Consider the following 19,876-nt stretch of genomic DNA (forward strand, 5'->3'; position numbering starts at 1 on the left):
GGCCGGGCATTAACTGAAATATAGAGAGGTTTCGAAAAGGGAAACAGAAGACAAGGAAAAATACTTGCGAATTTTGAAGTGAAAAACCTGTCTTTTGAAATGTGCCAACTGCGATAAAACGTATTATATTGAACCTGTCGACGTGTCATGCTGTCGTTATGGCTATATCTTTAGTTTGAATCTCACAACTCAATTACACATTATATGGCCGTTCCAATGATTTACACGTTCACAACCACAGTGACATCGATGAATTAACTCTCACAGGTAATACCTCCGCCAAATAAAGCAGCCATTTTATGACGAACTTTGTGTTCTTGTGTTACATTCTAATATTGTGAAGGTATAACTCCAAACCAATCACGTCATCACAAAAAATTCAAATGTCATTTAAATATGGTTCATGAAAAGTGTAATGAGAACTGTGGCGAAGTTCAACAAAGTTCTGTATTCTAACACGAACATTTACTTGAAATCAGACGTAAAAGTAAACGATTCCTGTTTAGTAAAAGAATCATCAGCTTACACGACGACATGACAACCTTACGAGAATCATTTATTCTGGGACAAACACTGGCTATAACATATACACAAACATCTCTTGCATTATAAATGTAAACACTGTCTCGGAATTAAGATAATTCATGATAACTGGCAATTCTGACCATTTGAAAGCTAAGGCATTGTTTACGTTCATTTGGACCCAGTAACTCACCAAGTCTTATCTATGTTCCAAATGGCTACCATAAAATCATAAAATCAAAGTTTAGATCATTTTGAGCTGCCAGAGAAGGTAAGTTGAGGTTTTAATTGGTTGTTGATTAGCCCTACACTTTCCCTCATACTCATAACCGTAACACTGTGTTACAGTATGTGCTGTGTATGTTCAAGCATATGTGTATCTTATATACTGTGTAGTCATACACTCTTATATATGTTTACGGTTATAATGTGTACTGTGTATAATTTGTACCGTGTATGTTTATGCACTGTGCATATGTACGATGTACGTCCATGCACTGTATCTGTTATCTCCGGTGTATGTTCATGCACTGTATTTGTTATAATATGTACGGTGAACATGCACTGTGTATGTTCATATATACCGTGTATGTTACAATATGCACCGTCTACATCTATGCAGTGTATATGTTACGATATTCACTGTGTAAATTCATGTGCTCTTGTATGTTTGTGGATGTGAGTATAACGGCAGGAAGAACCACAACTTAGAAACATACCATAAAACACAGTGGGCGGCCATGACCCGTAACCTGTCACTCCTGAGGCATGGGGTCAGCTGATGGAAGCCATGCACCACTCCAGGAAAGTGTGCCGGCTTACTGGCAGCCGCGAGTGCCCAGGATCGCTGAAACACCAAAGAAACAAACGCAGATACTACAGGGAAATAAGGCAATGATTTGCTGTTAAGAAGGTATACTCAATATAGAAACAGATAGATCTACTTTTGTGATATGATACGCAATGCATCACGAATTGTTATAACTAAATGCCTTTTATAAACATGTGTATACTTGTGCTTGTTCCGGAGAACTTGTCATTCACAGCAACTGTCAACTGCTTACACATGTCAACGCTTCGCAGTGTTGCACGAAAGTCAAATGAAAAAGAATTCATGTAAGTCATAATCTCTATCAACTTGAAATATATAGATATTTGTACCTACCACAGGGAAATGATTCTCTATGAGAATCCATTATGTAGATCGGAGGATATAAGAGAACTATTAGTAGTTTACAATGTGATTACTCCTTGTGTTTTACAGGGACAGGCTTACATTTGGGTTGCCCCGTTTTTTGACCTTGTATATATGTACAACGTCTCTACCTATGTATGTATATACACATACACCTTAGCTTGTCATAACTTTTGTATGTCAGCTGCGACGGCACGGGCAGCTGAGGCCCTAATCAAGACCATCCAATCAACGCTGTTGGAGGTTTGTATGTTCTATGAAGGTGCGCGTTCATATGCACTTTATTCGTATTATATATATATATATATATATATATATATATATATATATATATATATATATATATATATATATTATCCCTGGGGATAGGGGAGAAAGAATACTTCCCACGTATTCCCTGCATGTCGTAGAAGGCGACTAAAAGGGGAGGGAGCGGGTGGCTGGAAATCCTCCCCTCTCGCTTTTTTTTTTAATTTTCCAAAAGAGGGAACAGAGAAGGGGGCCAGGTGAGGATATTCCCTCAAAGGTCCAGTCCTCTGTTCTCAACGCTACCTCGCTAATGCGGGAAATGGCGAATAGTATAAAAAAAAAATATATATATATATATATATATATATATATATAGATAGATAGATAGATAGATAGATAATAGATAGCGATAGATAGATAGATAGATAGAGAGAGAGAGAGAGAGAGAGAGAGAGAGAGAGAGAGAGAGAGAGAGAGAGAGAGAGAATGATTCCACTGCTTCTTCGTTTTAACTTCTAATTCATTTTCTAGCCACTTTTAATGTTCACAGAGCAGAATAAGCTGGCCATTGTTCTGTATCAACTATCCACAAACCATTATGAACATTACTATTCATTGTCCAAAGTCAACTCGTTTACACTCGAATATGAACTCGACCTTAAAAAATGAACTCCTCGACAAAGCAGTCTCCAATTACGTCAACAACGAACTACAGGAGACTCGTTCAACAACCATGAGTTAATTCGTCTACCAAACAGTGATTTCGTCTTGATGGTACCTCAACTATACTGCAGTCGACTCGTCTTCACACCAGAGTTAACTCGCTTCACATCAGTCAAACTGTCTCACACGAGAGCCAACTCGACCCACAAATCAAACAATCCGCAAACCATCGTCAGCTGTCCACAAACGCAAGTCCTGTCGTTCCGAAAATCTTTACGAGTTTGGAGAGAAATTTTATGGCCAGCTATGAGTCGTATCCTCCTGAGAAGGAGGGAAGATCCTGGTGCGGCCTCCATACCGCTAGCACCAGTCTACATCCTAGATGATGGCTTCTACTTAAATCAACGTATGCACTAGTCTTCAAATTTTATTCCCTATATACACAAATACAAATGACATATATATATATATATATATATATATATATATATATATATATATATATATATATATATCCCTGGGGATAGGGGATTAAGAATACTTCCCACGTATTCCCTGCGTGTCGTAGAAGGCGACTAAAAGGGGAGGGAGCGGGGGGCTGGAAATCCTCCCCTCTCGTTTTTTTTTTCATTTTCCAAAAGGAGGAACAGATGGGGGCCAGGTGAGGATATTCCACAAAGGCCCAGTCCTCTGTTCTTAACGCTGCCTCGCTAACGCGGGAAATGGCGAATAGTTTAAAAGAATGAAAAAAAAAAGGATATATATATATATATATATATATATATATATATATATATATATATATATATATATATATATATATATATATTGCTTCTCATCGACAGGGAAATGAAACACGGTAAGTTCCCAAGTGCACTTTCGTGTAATGGTCACATCATCAGGGGAGGTACAAGAAGGAAATATAACAGTCTATTGATATATATCATCGCAGCACCAAGCATCAGACACACATGATTAACTTGCATATCTTCTATGTTTTTGACTGTAAAAGAAAAGATTAAAAATAAGTAAATTATCCGTATGAAAACGTATGTTGACCAAGAAAATGACGTGGTCACGGTGTGTCGGTCATGCCAAGGTGTGACCTCTGACGGTGATAAACAACGCTTGACCTGACGTGACCTCGGCAAGAATTTTGATATTGATGCAAATATCTCATAAGCACAAATATGTGATTTATAAACATACTAAGAAATAAAAGCCTTAACGAGGCGTGAAGTGCTCTACAGAGTGAACGTTAGCGGACAGTAAAGGATGACTTGATCCTGACGAACGTTTGTGTTGTAGCTCGTTGCCAACATTACCATATCACTTGTTGTTGACGTTAACGTCAAAATTTCGAAAACGTAGCAGCATTTAACCTGATGTAATAAAGCTGACTATTAGCTGCAGAGGTGACAGACTAAAGTCGTATACATAAACAAAAATCGCTCAGTAAAGGGTAATTTTTGCACTACCACTTGCTTTATGAAAATGTAAACAAGACATTGCTCGTTGGTGTGGTGCAGCCATCGGGCTCTGCCTGACGTCAGATGATTCATCTGTTACTTATAGTGAGGGTACGGGCGAAGGGCGCCGTGGTCCACGTGTACTCGAGAAGATAGCAGCAGCAGCAGGTATGTGTGGCGGCTGCTGCCAGCTTGACTCAGGCTTCATGACAGTAAGGTTGGGGGTGAATGACCCGAAGGCACAACTTCCTTACAACACTATGGCAGAGTAAGCTTTGCTGGGGACATACGAGGTGGATGGACTATGTCTTCCTGTACATTCCCACGTGAAAGGCGGGAAATGAAACCGGATTTTCATGGAGTCATAAGCCGGACACACCTCTGGTGGGTCGAAAATCATCCCACTAAAAAGGAACGAAGACGCATGTCAGAGAAATCTTTTCAAAGTGGGTTGGTGTTACCAGTGGCTATGACAGTCGTGGGCATGGCTGACCCAAGGTAATGACATGCCTAAGGGGAGAATTTGGTGTATAGCAAAATATTCTAGTTCATGATGCTACGGTCCTCGGAGAGGTGATGGATGGAAAGCAAGGCTATGCGCCATCATACATAGGAACCATGAGCACCTCCAGAGCTGGTGTGAGACTCGGTGGATGAAGATCATCGCCAAGTGATGAGGATGAGTCACACTAAGAGGAGGCGCCTCCTCCATACCACAATACTGTGGCAGGTAACAAGCTGCACGAGTACTGGGATCGAGGTAATACCCAACAAATCGCAGGAAGATATTAAGAGAACTGCATTTAGGTATACGTAATAAACTATGAATATATTTCGTATTTATATTAGAATATTCTCATTTGAAATGACAAGAACTCACAGAGAAGGTCAAGAAGAGGCCATATTGTGTACCCAGAGCCAGGCCTGCTGACCCCCACCACAAGCAATATAGATGGAGGGCACACCACAGGAAGCTTCAAGGTTGTTTATGAACAAACATCCAGGGACGATAGTGAAGGATCTGACCCACACGAGGCACTGGGGATGTGACACGCTGGGTATGATGGACTCTCTCCTGATACACGTTGCTTCAGGGACTGATACTTCATCTTGTGACGTCTTCCTCTCCAGGTCTGTCTAGCAGTACCTTTTGTTTTGTATTTCGTTACAAGTATAGGCTGTCGTAACGGCTGGTTCAGATTTAGGTCAACAGGTAAGGAACTGAGTTCCGGAATCATCTGAAGTGGTTCCAGTGGCTGTGTGCCTCCTTCCCCCACAGACACACATGGGTTGGGGTGGGGATGCTGTGGCCCAGAATCGTATGGTCAACAATAACCATGACACACTGAGTGACCCGTTCGACCTCTACTGACGGTGGTGTCAACGAGCACCAGACACAGGAAGAAATTTAACAAATCAACTTTCGTTCATCGCTCGGCACAAGCATGAGTCTGCTAGCTGCACAACTCCATCAATTTTACTGAGCTTTACACTAAGTTTTCATACTTTATTCGCCTTCTGGAAGACAAATCATCGTATTAAAGGTAGAGTAACGTCATTCTGAACTTTCGGTATTAAATGGGTTTTTGTGGAATATAATATTCATATAGAAGAGATTCCCACACAAATTTACTAAAGAAAACTGAGTAATACTCTTCGTCCGTTTTCTTCATATGAAGCAAAATGTCGACCGTTAAACAACAAATTTCAACGAACCGTTACGTTAACGGAACAAAGAAAGTCACAAGTTGTGCTGCTCCGGGTCGGCATCTCACGTGTCCAACTTGTGATGAATGAATTAAGGAAAGTATCGTGACTTCCAACTGTCTTGTATTATACTTATCCATCATACATAGTCATGCTATATCAACACTAATCATCATTCATCATACATAGTTATGCTATATCAACACATCATCATTCATCATACATAGTCATGCTATATCAACACATCATCATTCATCATACATAGTCATGCTATATCAACACATCATCATTCATCATACATAGTCATACTATATCAACACATCATCATTCATCATACATAGTCATGCTATATCAACACATCATCATTCATCATACATAGTCATAGTATATCAACACATCATCATTCATCATACATAGTCATGCTATATCAACACATCATCATTCATCATACATAGTCATGCTATATCAACACATCATCATTCATCATACATAGTCATGCTATATCAACACATCATCATTCATCATACATAGTCATGCTATATCAACACATCATCATTCATCATACATAGTCATAGTATATCAACACATCATCATTCATCATACATAGTCATGCTATATCAACACATCATCATTCATCATACATAGTCATGCTATATCAATGTTCTCAGAAACAGTTCGTTCCCTTCAGGTTTTGAGAGATTTTTGAAAATACTTCATTTTTTGTTTAGGTGTAGCATTGACTAATCATATATGTAGTTCACTTACCGAGAAATTACATAAGATGTGGGTTTTATCTCATGAATCTTATGACATCGTTAACACATTTTCTCATTTATCACAGACACAATTCTTGTTGCACATCATCCCATTGGTAATGGCAGCTAAGATGATGCATCACAACATACATGATCGACCTGAAGTGTAGTAAGCGAAGATAGAGTAACAGTCAGTATATATAGGTGGATCCTGATGGGTGTCGCCACAACAACGAAGGAAGCTAAAATCAACATAGTTTAGCCGTTGACTACGTGGCAATTTCTTCATCACTACAAGTTTGTTAATGGAACACAGACCGATATTTATACGTTGATATCTCCCTACCCGGAAATTAAGGTACCGTTAGCGTGACGTCCGCAGTTGGCTAACCATCATTCGAAAGCAAACCATCAACACGATCTGATTCAGGTACTCTAGCCAATACTGCTAATAATAAGCAATTCATCTCCTTAGTAATTCTCGCGATGTGATGGTCTGGGGGATACATTTGCAATTGGTTATCAAAATGTCTCCTTCACTGTTGATTCTTATAATCTGTTCCTTGTAATATGATGGTCGTATACGAATTATCTTCATCAGCCAAGTCTCTGACCACAGCTGCACATCTCTCGGTCAATTTGGAGATTTAAACAATCGTGAACGCTGCTAACATCCACCATATTATCCTTTCCCATTTCCCTGTCATGTACCCCTCTGGGCAGTGCAGGTGAGAGCTTATTCATTTTGATAAGCTTTGTTTCCACGACTCTAACAATATCAGATGCACTTTCCTTTGTGCGATCCTTCAGTTCCAGTTCTTTACTATTAACCCATCCACACCTGGATACATCACTACCATTAACAACACTAGCATCCTACCCTCTCCGCACTAACAGTGGGGCTGCTCCATCCTTGCCGTCTCCAGGTTTTTATCTTCAGAATGTACTATTCTTTTTTCTTCCTCTTGCTTAGATCTATCACACTTAATAGACATCCCAACGAATTCTACCATGTCCTTAAGATTCTTAACTTTCAAGTACTTCCTGTCTAAATGGCTCCAATTCAAACGTAGCCTTAACTGGTTATGAACACTGCTTTATTCTACCTATATCCTTTTTAAAGAGACCCAATTTGTAAGCGTGATTAGATAAGACTATTAAGTGAGCAGCTGCAGTAAACCAGAGAATGAAAGTGCACCACTGCGAAAGGGAAGCGTATCTTTCTTTATATAACCAAGAGGCAACACCATCACAGTTGCACACATAAATTCTCAGGTTGTTAGATACTTTACACAAGTAATCTTTAATATCTATCACTAGTATTACTTCAGAGGTTAATCTAAAGGTCTCCAGCTTTGCCTAAACCAGAAATGAATAGTATGGATTTAGTTATAAGAATACATCAACACCAATCAGTCAAAACAAGATCAGCCAAGAGTGTCACAGGGTTTGGTTCTGGGACCATGTTAACTTTCCTTGATTTACATTAATGATATGCCTGAAGGTATAGAGTCCTACCTGAATATGTTTGGAGATGATGCAAAAGTCGAGAGAAGTGAAAAGCCAACAGGATTGCAGCAGTTTACAAGAGGACCTAAACAGACTCCAAAGTTGGTTTGAGACGTGGTTGATGAAATTCAATCCTTGTAAATGTAATGAGGATGGAACGATGCGAAAGACGGCGGCCTCAATATGATTATTACCTAACATGAAGTAAGCTTCTAGATTGTGTGTGAGGGCACTGGGAGATGACATCATCCCTAACCTGTCGCCAGAGTCCTATATCAACAAATATCATAAAATCTTTCAAAATTATGAATAAAGAAATATTTAGCAAACTATCCATATACTACTTGAGGCTTCTTAGATTTGGTCACCGCACCTAAAAAAAAAAAAAAAAAAAAAAAAAACTCAGAAGGTCCAGCGGAGGGCAACAAAGATGGTGCCAGAATTAAGAGCTCAACTATAGGGTAAGGTGGAGGTTTTAGATTTACCCTCCTTGCAAGAGAAAGGAGTTGGTGTGACCTAATCAAACCTTTAAGGTTAAAAAAAAATCGACGAAGTGGACAGTACTTAGAGAGGTGTAGGGATAGTAGAACCAGAAGACATGAAAGCAAGTAAGAGAATTGTAAATAAGGATGTAAAGAAATACTTTAATAGTAAAAGAGTAGTAGATGATTGGAACAGACTGACCGAGGACATGCTTGATACAGGCGACATACATAAATTCAAGAGGCTGTAGGATAGCAGTGTTCAAGAGTTGAGGCCTACGTGTGTAAAACTCCCTCCCCGTACAGTACAAATAAGTCATTACAAACATGTGATTACAAGTGATTTAAGACGTGGATGGCATCAACATGATTCTGAAAAAGTAAAGGCCCCAGGACTAAGCCATGTAGTTCCTATGATCTAATGTGACGGTCACCTTTGACATTTTTCCTTTGCTGCCTTTCACTAAGGTAATTTTCGATCAATAGAAGTCCTCAGCATCCCCGCCAATAGTTTCTTCTTTTTCTTTTTCAACAACTTCAACCGAGGAGCACTGCCAAGAGTACTCCACCGGTCTACAACTACAGAGTCCACTCGCAACTCTCGTCCAAAGCTCACCCAGTGGTAGAAGTCCTGCAAGTTTGTACTGCATGATAACTCGTCTCGTAACCTTCACTCTCTCACAACTAGGTACGTACTCCCCTGGCAAGTATTCACGCAATTATGATCTGATCATCTTCTCCATTATTCTACAACTTTGAGTCATCATACGGTATTTTAGTGCAGTTTTCTTACCTAGTCTCTTAAATATAGGTATGATATTTAATCTCTTTCACCCGTCTGGGAGAAATCCTTCTTCCAATGACAATGAACAGCAGCTCATAGAGTCTATCATGTGTCTGCACATTCCTCAGGGTCATGTGACGTATGTGGATTCATATCCTTTATCATCCTGTTTATGTCTTGGTGGGTAATCTTAAAATTTTCTACGGTTACCCCTTTCTTACCTCTCCTGTGTTTAGAGTGCTTCTTCGTCCACCGTGAGGAAACACTGAAATAATCTGGCATTTAGCTCCTCGCATTAGAAAAGTGGAAGTGAATGAAAAAAATATTCAGGGTTCCGCCTTGTTTATACACTTAACTTAAAATTAGAAAGGCTATAGGTAGAGGGTTTTTCAGTATAGAGACTTGTTCCTCTTTTGATAATTTACTGTATTTTTGTTTATGAAACAGCTTTGTAATTTCTTTTGACTTTATCACAATCCATTTTCTGCTCGTCCCTTATCTTGCAGCATTTATTTCTTGCAGCCATAGACCTCTAAAAGGCTGTTAGGTTGATGTATCGTTTGCTCATTTTCCATGAAGCATCTCTATTCACTTTAGTTTGACAGTTGAGCCATGTCTCTCTACTCCTTGAAGACCTCTCCTCTACTGGCACAATCCTCAGTCCCTCACTATATAATTCACCAAACCTATGTACCATCGGCACCACACTTACTCTGGAACTTCCTCTCACCCTCTCTCTCTCTCTCTCTCCTGACCACAGAACTGGCTTACTTCTTTATAGATACCAGAGTCTTGTACCTCAACTTCGAGTTAGTTAGGCCTCAGATTTAATTTGGTTTATTTGTAGTGTTGTACAATATAAGAACCATTATCCTCCTTCCTACCAACTAATTTTTTTTCTTAATGTGTATCTCGTGAAGAGACCAATTTCCTCGAGGACTTCATGAAACTTAAGGTTACCTGCAGAACGAAACCTCCATCTGCCTCCTTTATCTTGCCTTCCTATTGTGTATCCCTCAAGGGTCATGAAGTTTACGTCATCTATTACGGTACCTTTGTCCCTACATCACCAGTCATATCTCGTGTCCTCATCTTTACTCAATCTCTAAATTCTAGTTTTCTGTCACTGACCACCAGTCTATCCACGTGCGTATTTACAAGTTAGCGACACCCTCTTAATATTTGACATTCCTGCAGCCTCTGCATTACTTGCGTGGGTGACTCTCTCCCTTTTCACCTTCCGTTTTCCCTCGCTAGTATATCCCTCCTTTTCTCCTTGTATCTTTCGTTTTTCCTTCTTGATAGAGGCTTCACTAAATTTCTCCTTATGGGAATGTTTGATTACCTTGATATCCTGAACATAACACGACCTCCATACTTGTTCCAAATATTTTTCTTATTTTCCATATCTTTGATTCCATTACTATGTTACCTATAAGAGCTGCCTCTAGTACTTCTAGTGTGGTGCATAGTTCGCCGGGTCTCCTTTTCTTCGATGTGGTTTTTATCCAACCCAAACAACACGGGATCGTTTCTCCACCGTCGTTGACTAGTGTTCGCAACACTGGTCCTTCTCGTCTGTTTTAATTCGTCTCTATCGTTTTAAGATGCCCTTCCGTTGGGTCAGGTTCTCTACAAATTTCCCGAACGCATTTTGGACAAGACTGAGAAAGCTCATACATGATTGGAAAAATTACAATTTAGAAGAAAAGTGTTACAAAAATGAAACGATTATACTTCTTTATAATCATGTCTGATAAGTTTATGTCATATAACAGAAAGTTGGTCCTATTGTGCATTAGATTTGAAGATGAAAATATTTTTTTGACTAGCTATATTATGTCTGTCATCTACCAGGGTTATTAAGGCCGTCAATATATGAAGTTTGTCTGTCATCTACCAGGGTTATTAAGGCCGTCAATATCAAGTTATAACAACAGTCGAAAACCTTCTTCTTCAGGTGTAATTGTACGATGATAATACTATCACTGCGTATACGATACTTGTCGAAGGTTTATATATATATATATATATATATATATATATATATATATATATATATATATATATATATATTATCCCTGGGGATAGGGGAGAAAGAATACTTCCCACGTATTCCCTGCGTGTCGTAGAAGGCGACTAAAAGGGGAGGGAGCGGGTGGCTGGAAATCCTCCCCTCTCATTTTTTTTTTTTTAATCTTCCAAAAGAAGGAACATAGCATAGAAGGGGGCCAGGTGAGGATATTCCTTCAAAGGCCCAGTCCTCTGTTCTTAACGCTACCTCGCTAATGCGGGAAATGGCGAATAGTTTGAAAGAAAAAGAAGGAATATATATCAGCATATTCACCGAACACTGCGGTGCTTGGCGAGCAACAGGAAGAGCAATAGCTGATGAGATTTCTGAGCAAAACTCGAGCATTTAGAATGTGACTCTGGTGTTGTCCGAGATGAATGACGTGAACCAGTGAATATGTCCAGTGACGGTCTTGATCTATCATTAGAGGTATAAGGAAAGTCATCATGTCTGGCTACATACATACATTCACTGTTAAATCTTTATCTAACAATTTGCAGTAGTAGTGGTAGTAGAGATCGATGAATCTGATCTGGATGAACTGTCTACACAAGTAGTGAGACCGGCATGGTGTGTGTCTCGGTGTGCTGCTCACATAACAGCCTGTGTTCCAGCCTCGCCCACACGACTTTCAAACTTCTTGTTCTCGGGTGGGTTGGTGGGCGTGAAGGTGTTAACCTACATCCTGGTGAGGGTGGGTTGGTGGGCGTGACTGTGTTAACCTACATCCTGGTGAGGGTGGGTTGGTGGGCGTGACTGTGTTAACCTACATCCTGGTGAGGGTGGGTTGGTGGGCGTGACTGTGTTAACCTACATCCTGGTGAGGGTGGGTTGGTGGGCGTGACTGTGTTAACCTACATCCTGGTGAGGGTGGGTTGGTGGGCGTGACTGTGTTAACCTACATCCTGGTGAGGTAACTAAGGCGGGAGTGTGTACAATAGGGATTCACTTGCTGGAGGAGGACTTCGGCTGGAACCATGTAACATGGTCGACCATCATCGTCCAGGGAGTGTGTGTTAGCAACATGTGGCCGCCAGCTCGCCCGCTTCCTGTAAATCAGCGGTAACATCTTGTTCGGCCACGTTCCCTGTCTAGCCTTCACACAACATACCTGTGTTAGCAGCCGAGGAAAGGTGAACATCACACCAAGATCCTGTCATCACACACACACACACACACACACGATCCTGACATCACTGATCCACACACACACACACACACACACACACACACACACACACATGATCCTGACATTAACCTTGGCTCAGTGAGTGACATATTCGTGAGTGTAGAGGTGCACACATTGACCATGCCAGTAGTGTATATCTTCTGGCAGCCACCACTAACAACAATACGTCACGGAACCTTCCCTCAGGTAGTATTATCATACTAACCCCTCCTCCCACTTCTGGTAGAAAGGATCATGAAGTACTTTATGGTGTTTTTCGTTGGTTTGTACACAGTGTACAGATGTCATGTCTAGGGTTTTTGTTTTGTCTCGTGGGACAACTTCAGAGAAGGTTGTGCAATGACGGGATGTTCTTGGTACAACACGGACGACATACCGGACCACTTGACTGGTTATAACATTATTACTTGTGCCATTATTGTACAATTCTTCAGAATCTATTTTGCTATTCTTGACCATATACGCTACATATCAACGTTACTTTAACTTATAAGATTCTTGTCCAACCTGAATGTAGATAGTTGACACTGCATGAAGCAGTCTCATACTGTCTTGCACGAGAGCAAGGAAGTTCTCTATTGGCCATCCAATATTATAGTTTAGATCTGGCAGTAATACATAACATGTTCATGAAGGTGGTGCATGACTGGTGGGTCGGTGGTAGTGGTGCATGACTGGTGGGTCGGTGGTAGTGATGCATGACTGGTAGGTCGGTGACATTGGTGCATGACTGGTGGGTCGGTGACATTGGTGCACGACTGGTGGGTCGGTGGTAGTGGTGCATGACTAGTGGGTCGGTGGCAGTGGTACATGACTGGTGGGTCGGTGAGAGCGGTGCATGACTGGTGGGTCGGTGGTAGTGGTGCATGACTGGTGGGTCGGTGGTAGTGGTACATGACTAGTGGGTCGGTGAGTGATGCATGACTGGTGGGTCGGTGGTAGTGGTGCATGACAGGTGGGTCGGTGGTAGTGGTGCATGATTGGTGGGTCGGTGGTAGTGGTGCATGATTGGTGGGTCGGTGGCAGTGATGCATGACTGGTGGGTCGGTGGTAGTGGTGCATGACAGGTGGGTCGGTGGTAGTGATGCATGACTGGTGGGTCGGTGGTAGTGATGCATGACTGGTGGGTCGGTGGTAGTGATGCATGACTGGTGGGTCGGTGGTAGTGGTGCATGACTGGTGGGTCGGTGGTAGTGATGCATGACTGGTAGGTCGGTGGTAGTGGTGCATGACTGGTGGGTCGGTGGTAGTGGTGCATGACTGGTGGGTCGGTGGTAGTGGTGCATGACTGGTGGGTCGGTGGTAGTGGTGCATGACTGGTGGGTCGGTGGTAGTGATGCATGACTGGTGGGTCGGTGGTAGTGGTGCATGACAGGTGGGTCGGTGGTAGTGATACATGATTAGTGGGTCGGTGAGTGATGCATGACTGGTGGGTCGGTGGTAGTGGTGCATGACTGGTGGGTCGGTGGTAGTGGTACATGACTAGTGGGTCGGTGAGTGATGCATGACTGGTGGGTCGGTGGTAGTGGTGCATGACTGGTGGGTCGGTGGTAGTGGTGCATGACTGGTGGGTCGGTGGTAGTGGTGCATGAGTGGTGGGTCGGTGGTAGTGGTGCATGACTGGTGGGTCGGTGGTAGTGGTGCATGACTGTGGGTCGGTGGTAGTGGTGCATGACTTGGTGGGTCGGTGGTAGTGTGCATGACTGGTGGGTCGGTGGTAGTGGTGCATGACTGGTGGGTCGGTGGTAGTGGTGCATGACTGGTGGGTCGGTGGTAGTGGTGCATGACTGGTGGGTCGGTGGTAGTGGTGCATGACTGGTGGGTCGGTGGTAGTGGTGCATGACTTGTGGGTCGGTGGTAGTGATGCATGACTGGTGGGTCGGTGGTAGTGGTGCATGACTGGTGGGGTCGGTGGTAGTGGTGCATGACTGGTGGGTCGGTGGTAGTGATGCATGACTGGTGGGTCGGTGGTAGTGTGCATGACTGGTGGGTCGGTGGAGTGGTGCATGACAGGTGGGTCGGTGGTAGTGGTGCATGACTGGTGGGTCGGTGGTGGTGGTGCATGACATGTGGGTCGGTGGTAGTGATGCATGACTGGTGGGTCGGTGGTAGTGGTGCATGACAGGTGGGTCGGTGGTAGTGGTACATGATTAGTGGGTCGGTGAGTGATGCATGACTGGTGGGTCGGTGGTAGTGGTACATGACTGGTGGGTCGGTGGCAGTGGTACATGACTGGTGGGTCGGTGGTAGTGGTACATGATTAGTGGGTCGGTGAGTGATGCATGACTGGTGGGTCGGTGGTAGTGGTACATGACTGGTGGGTCGGTGGCAGTGGTACATGACTGGTGGGTCGGTGGTAGTGGTACATGATTAGTGGGTCGGTGAGTGATGCATGACTGGTGGGTCGGTGGTAGTGGTGCATGACTGGTGGGTCGGTGGTAGTGGTACATGATTAGTGGGTCGGTGGTAGTGGTGCATGACTGGTGGGTCGGTGGTAGTGGTACATGATTAGTGGGTCGGTGAGTGATGCATGACTGGTGGGTCGGTGGTAGTGGTACATGACTGGTGGGTCGGTGGTAGTGGTACATGATTAGTGGGTCGGTGAGTGATGCATGACTGGTGGGTCGGTGGTAGTGGTGCATGACTGGTGGGTCGGTGGTAGTGGTACATGATTAGTGGGTCGGTGAGTGATGCATGACTGGTGGGTCGGTGGTAGTGGTACATGATTAGTGGGTCGGTGAGTGATGCATGACTGGTGGGTCGGTGGTAGTGGTACATGACTGGTGGGTCGGTGAGAGCGGTGCATGACGGTGAATGAGGCTGGCGGGGGTGGGGGTGGGGGGTGGGGGCAGTGTCTGGCTCAGCTGTCTGGTCATGAAGTTGGTGCGACCATTTCCATGACAACCAGCAGCAGCAGCAGCAGCAGCAGCTTCTCGTACCACAAAAACACTGGAACATAAACCATTCCACTTGTATTGATCCAGCCTCCAGCTTAACCTGCCACACCATAATGATAAGCTTACTGTATTACCCGAACAAACACTGCAGCTTATGCTATAAGCTTGGCGGCGTGCAGTCATGCAGGAGAGCGTTGCTAGAGAAGGTAAGCTTGGCGGCGGTGTTCATATCTTCTCCTCGTGATCACAGATCAAATGTTTTCTCTCGTGTCTTTATAAATAACCTGCCACTACTGCATGTCCTCAACCTTCAAACTATGTCCTTACTTAACACCCAACACACATCTACCCTCACACTGGCATCGCCCGCTGTCACACCCGACCCACACCTGCCCTCAAACAAAGGCCTCACGTGCCGTCACATTCAGGTGACAATTGCCGTCACACTCAGGTCAGACCTGTCATTACACACAGGTCACATTTAACTCACCCCTGTCGTCACTTTGCTCAGACCTGCCGTCACACAGTGGACCTGTCAGGCACCACTAAACAACGTAACATGGACCTTATCAAGCACCATGTCACAACGCACACCACGTTAATTAACTGACCAGGCCACACTATGGACCAACTCACACTGTAGACCACCTCACATTATGGACCACCTCACATTATGGGCCACCTCACACTATGGATCAATTCGTACTATGGACCATATCATAACATGAACCACGAGCTCGACCAGACGAGGAGTTTGTTTAGCGTCAACTCAACCAAAACTTTTAATTATATATATATATATATATATATATATATATATATATATATATATATATATATATATATATATATATATATGCTGTGTAGGTATGTATATTTGCGTGTGTGGACGTATGTATATACATGTGTATGGGGGTGGGTTGGGCCATTTCTTTCGTCTGTTTCCTTGCGCTACCTCGCAAACGCGGGAGACAGCAAAAAAAAAAAAAAAAAAAAAAAAAAAAAAAATATATATATATATATATATATATATATATATATATATATATATATATATATATATATATATATATATATATATTCAGGTAAGCAATTGTGACAGGCGACAAAAACCAGTGAGTCTTAAACTTGCCAGAAGGACCAAACCTGTGTATTGTAAGACAATGTTTTAGTTTGGTAGTTGTGCCAGGCTGGCTGGCTGGCTGGTCTCCCTCAAGATCAAGACAACTTTTCTTTCAAACTGTTGAAATAACTTACGACCTTGAGTATGATAACGTGGCTACAGTAATGATCAGGTCAAAGGCCAGGACATCATATCCCAAGGTGGTCCCCTCGTGCTCTAGGGTCGTACCGTCAAGGTGGTCCCCTCGTGCTCTAGGGTCGTACCGTCAAGGTGGTCCCCTCGTGCTCTAGGGTCGTACCGTCAAGGTGGTCCCCTCGTGCTCTAGGGTCGTACCGTCAAGGTGGTCCCCTCGTGCTCTAGGGTCGTACCGTCAAGGTGGTCCCCTCGTGCTCTAGGGTCGTACCGTCAAGGTGGTCCCCTCGTGCTCTAGGGTCGTACCGTCAAGGTGGTCCCCTCGTGCTCTAGGGTCGTACCGTCAAGGTGGTCCCCTCGTGCTCTAGGGTCGTACCGTCAAGGTGGTCCCCTCGTGCTCTAGGGTCGTACCGTCAAGGTGGTCCCCTCGTGCTCTAGGGTCGTACCGTCAAGGTGGTCCCCTCGTGCTCTAGGGTCGTACCGTCAAGGTGGTCCCCTCGTGCTCTAGGGTCGTACCGTCAAGGTGGTCCCCTCGTGCTCTAGGGTCGTACCGTCAAGGTGGTCCCCTCGTGCTCTAGGGTCGTACCGTCAAGGTGGTCCCCTCGTGCTCTAGGGTCGTACCGTCAAGGTGGTCCCCTCGTGCTCTAGGGTCGTACCGTCAAGGTGGTCCCCTCGTGCTCTAGGGTCGTACCGTCAAGGTGGTCCCCTCGTGCTCTAGGGTCGTACCGTCAAGGTGGTCCCCTCGTGCTCTAGGGTCGCACCGTCTAGTTCCAAAGTTGTTATGTTGTGCATCAGAAGTCATAGTGCGCAGCTGCTCCGTGTGCACCAACGATCGCTGTTCCATTATCACTCTTGTTCTTTGTTCCAGGTTCCACAGGAAGCATGGCTCCAGCATCTACCTGCATGTTCAAGATACAAGGGGACCCGCCCCTGACAGTGTACTAATAACATGTAAATTTCTTTTAACCACAGAATGACCCCAGCTTAAGTCTGTCGTAGAGGGGACGCTTCCTGGGGTAAAAATAGAGATCGTGAGTGACGGACATATCATCCCAGCGTTTCCTGAGGGTAAAGATCTCCAGTAAGGGAGACAGATATGTGTTACTAGGTTTGTTAGTGTTACGCAGGCACCAGATAAGGCGAGAGGCTGGTTACCGACCCCATGCAGACGGGAGGCACATAAAAATCCGGTATAACTGATGCTGGCAGGATGAACGACTTTAGCCTCAGGATGCTCTGAGTCACACGCTCAGTAATCTTCAGAGTGAATGATGTTCACGAACGGCACGATCTCAATCCTTTCAACACTAAGGGACGGCCGTAAACACCCTTACTTAGGAAGGTCCCACATTGTAAATGAGCCTGGATTGAAGGTCAAGCAGTCGTACTCACTTGTGGTAGTGTGGTGGTGACGAGTGGTAGGATATATCGTGGTGGTGGTTGATGACGTCAGACCTCAAGGCTTAATGTCCCGTCAGATCAGTGACAACTTTTCTGACAGCATATGTCCTTCACGACGTCCTGACATAATGTATAAAGTCTGTCCTGCCCTCAGCACTATAGCCCAGTGCCAGTACATACAGTACTACCTACATGTGCCATGTGTAATGCATGTATGTACTTTGACCTTTGTGTTACTAGACTGACAACACTGGGCGTGGCAGTACATACTGTACCTACATGTCCGATGGGCAATGTGTCTTTGACCTTTTGTATTACTATCAATGTTAAGACCTGTCTACTACACTGTAACCTGTTTGAAATACACACTGTTGCACATTGCATATATATATATATATATATATATATATATATATATATATATATATATATATATATATTTTATATATTATAACTCAAAGGTTCTACAACTTATGTCTTACATTTATCTATATACTCGCGTATAGTTCGAGTTTTTAAGATCAAATTTTTAAGAAAAAAAATGGAGTCGCCCTATACATGGGTATTAGTTTCATTAGGTTGAAATCTGTGCATGACGGGAAGGGCTAGGAGCAACGTTTAGCTTCAGATATGAGAAATATTTACCAGTTATTGCCAGTAAACAATGGAAACGTAAAATATGTATGAATTAGTAATTAGAATCTGAGCAGTGTCTTCAGAAGATGAAGCTCACCAACTTACAGCTGTTTGATCTTTTTTGGGCGGGAGAGTCACGCAAATACCCGTACTGATATTTGTTTGGTGTCATGCATTTTTAAAATGAATACTTGTAAGTCAATAGTACCGTAACATTGTAGTATTCTATACAAACATCATATTTCTGCAAAATATGAAACAAGACAATAACAGTATAAACACAATTTCAACGTACGGTAATATTAAAGGCTGCTTAGGAAGGGCCGATGCATAGGCGAAGCCTCCGCGAGCAATACCGTATCAATTACTCGGTACGTGTTTATCGAACCGTTTTCAGTTAAAGATCTATTACATCACAAGTCTATTTTACTTTAACTTTGCTTGAATGAATGTATTCTCAGAAATAAATAGTAGTTTTATTGAAACGTGAAGTATTTCAAATGTAAAATAGGATAAAATACATGACGAAAACAAAAGACTTTACCTAACCTTCCACTGTTCGAGATGTTACTTGTTTTTAATAGTTTTTGGTTAAGATACTTAGATATCATAATGATATTCTTGATATTCTTTTCATACTGTGCTTGATATAATACATTCTCGGAAATGCAATAAATTTTGCTGAAATGACGTACGTGTTACAGTGCAAAGTAGGATAAAATCATGACGAAACAATCGACTTTCGCTTTCTTTCGTTATTCAGATGTTACGACTGTAATCGCTTTTCGAATGATTTTCAGTTAAAAAAGCTGTTGTATTACAATAACATTCTATCCTAATTGATTGGAATAAATATTTGGACGGAAATATACAATATTTTTGCTGGTACTACCCGGGTTTCAGTGTAAAGTGCCGTAATGATAAATGGCAAACAATTTGCCTACGGCGCTCAGTGTTTCAGGCTCAGCGAACCTCAGTTATAGAACGTAGTGTTTTTCAGTGAGTTTCTGAAATGAGTTTTATATACCATACAACACGGTGCTGCATTACCCCAATTTGTTGTTCCATTGCTCTCAAAAACTTGGGTCG

General features: G+C 42.9%; 1 protein-coding gene across 1 annotated transcript in view; it reads right to left on the bottom strand.

Annotated features, from left to right (window-relative positions):
• Window positions 1-19,876, bottom strand: part of LOC139746597 (ADP-ribosylation factor-like protein 2-binding protein) — a 139,082-nt gene that overhangs the window by 39,929 nt on the left and 79,277 nt on the right. Inside the window, exon 4 of the mRNA XM_071658001.1 lies at window positions 1,242-1,369. The gene's annotated coding sequence lies outside the window, so the exon portion shown is untranslated. The remainder of the gene's footprint in view (window positions 1-1,241; window positions 1,370-19,876) is intronic.

Source organism: Panulirus ornatus, chromosome 65 (assembly GCF_036320965.1).
Source record: "Panulirus ornatus isolate Po-2019 chromosome 65, ASM3632096v1, whole genome shotgun sequence".
Classification (NCBI taxonomy): domain Eukaryota; kingdom Metazoa; phylum Arthropoda; class Malacostraca; order Decapoda; family Palinuridae; genus Panulirus; species Panulirus ornatus.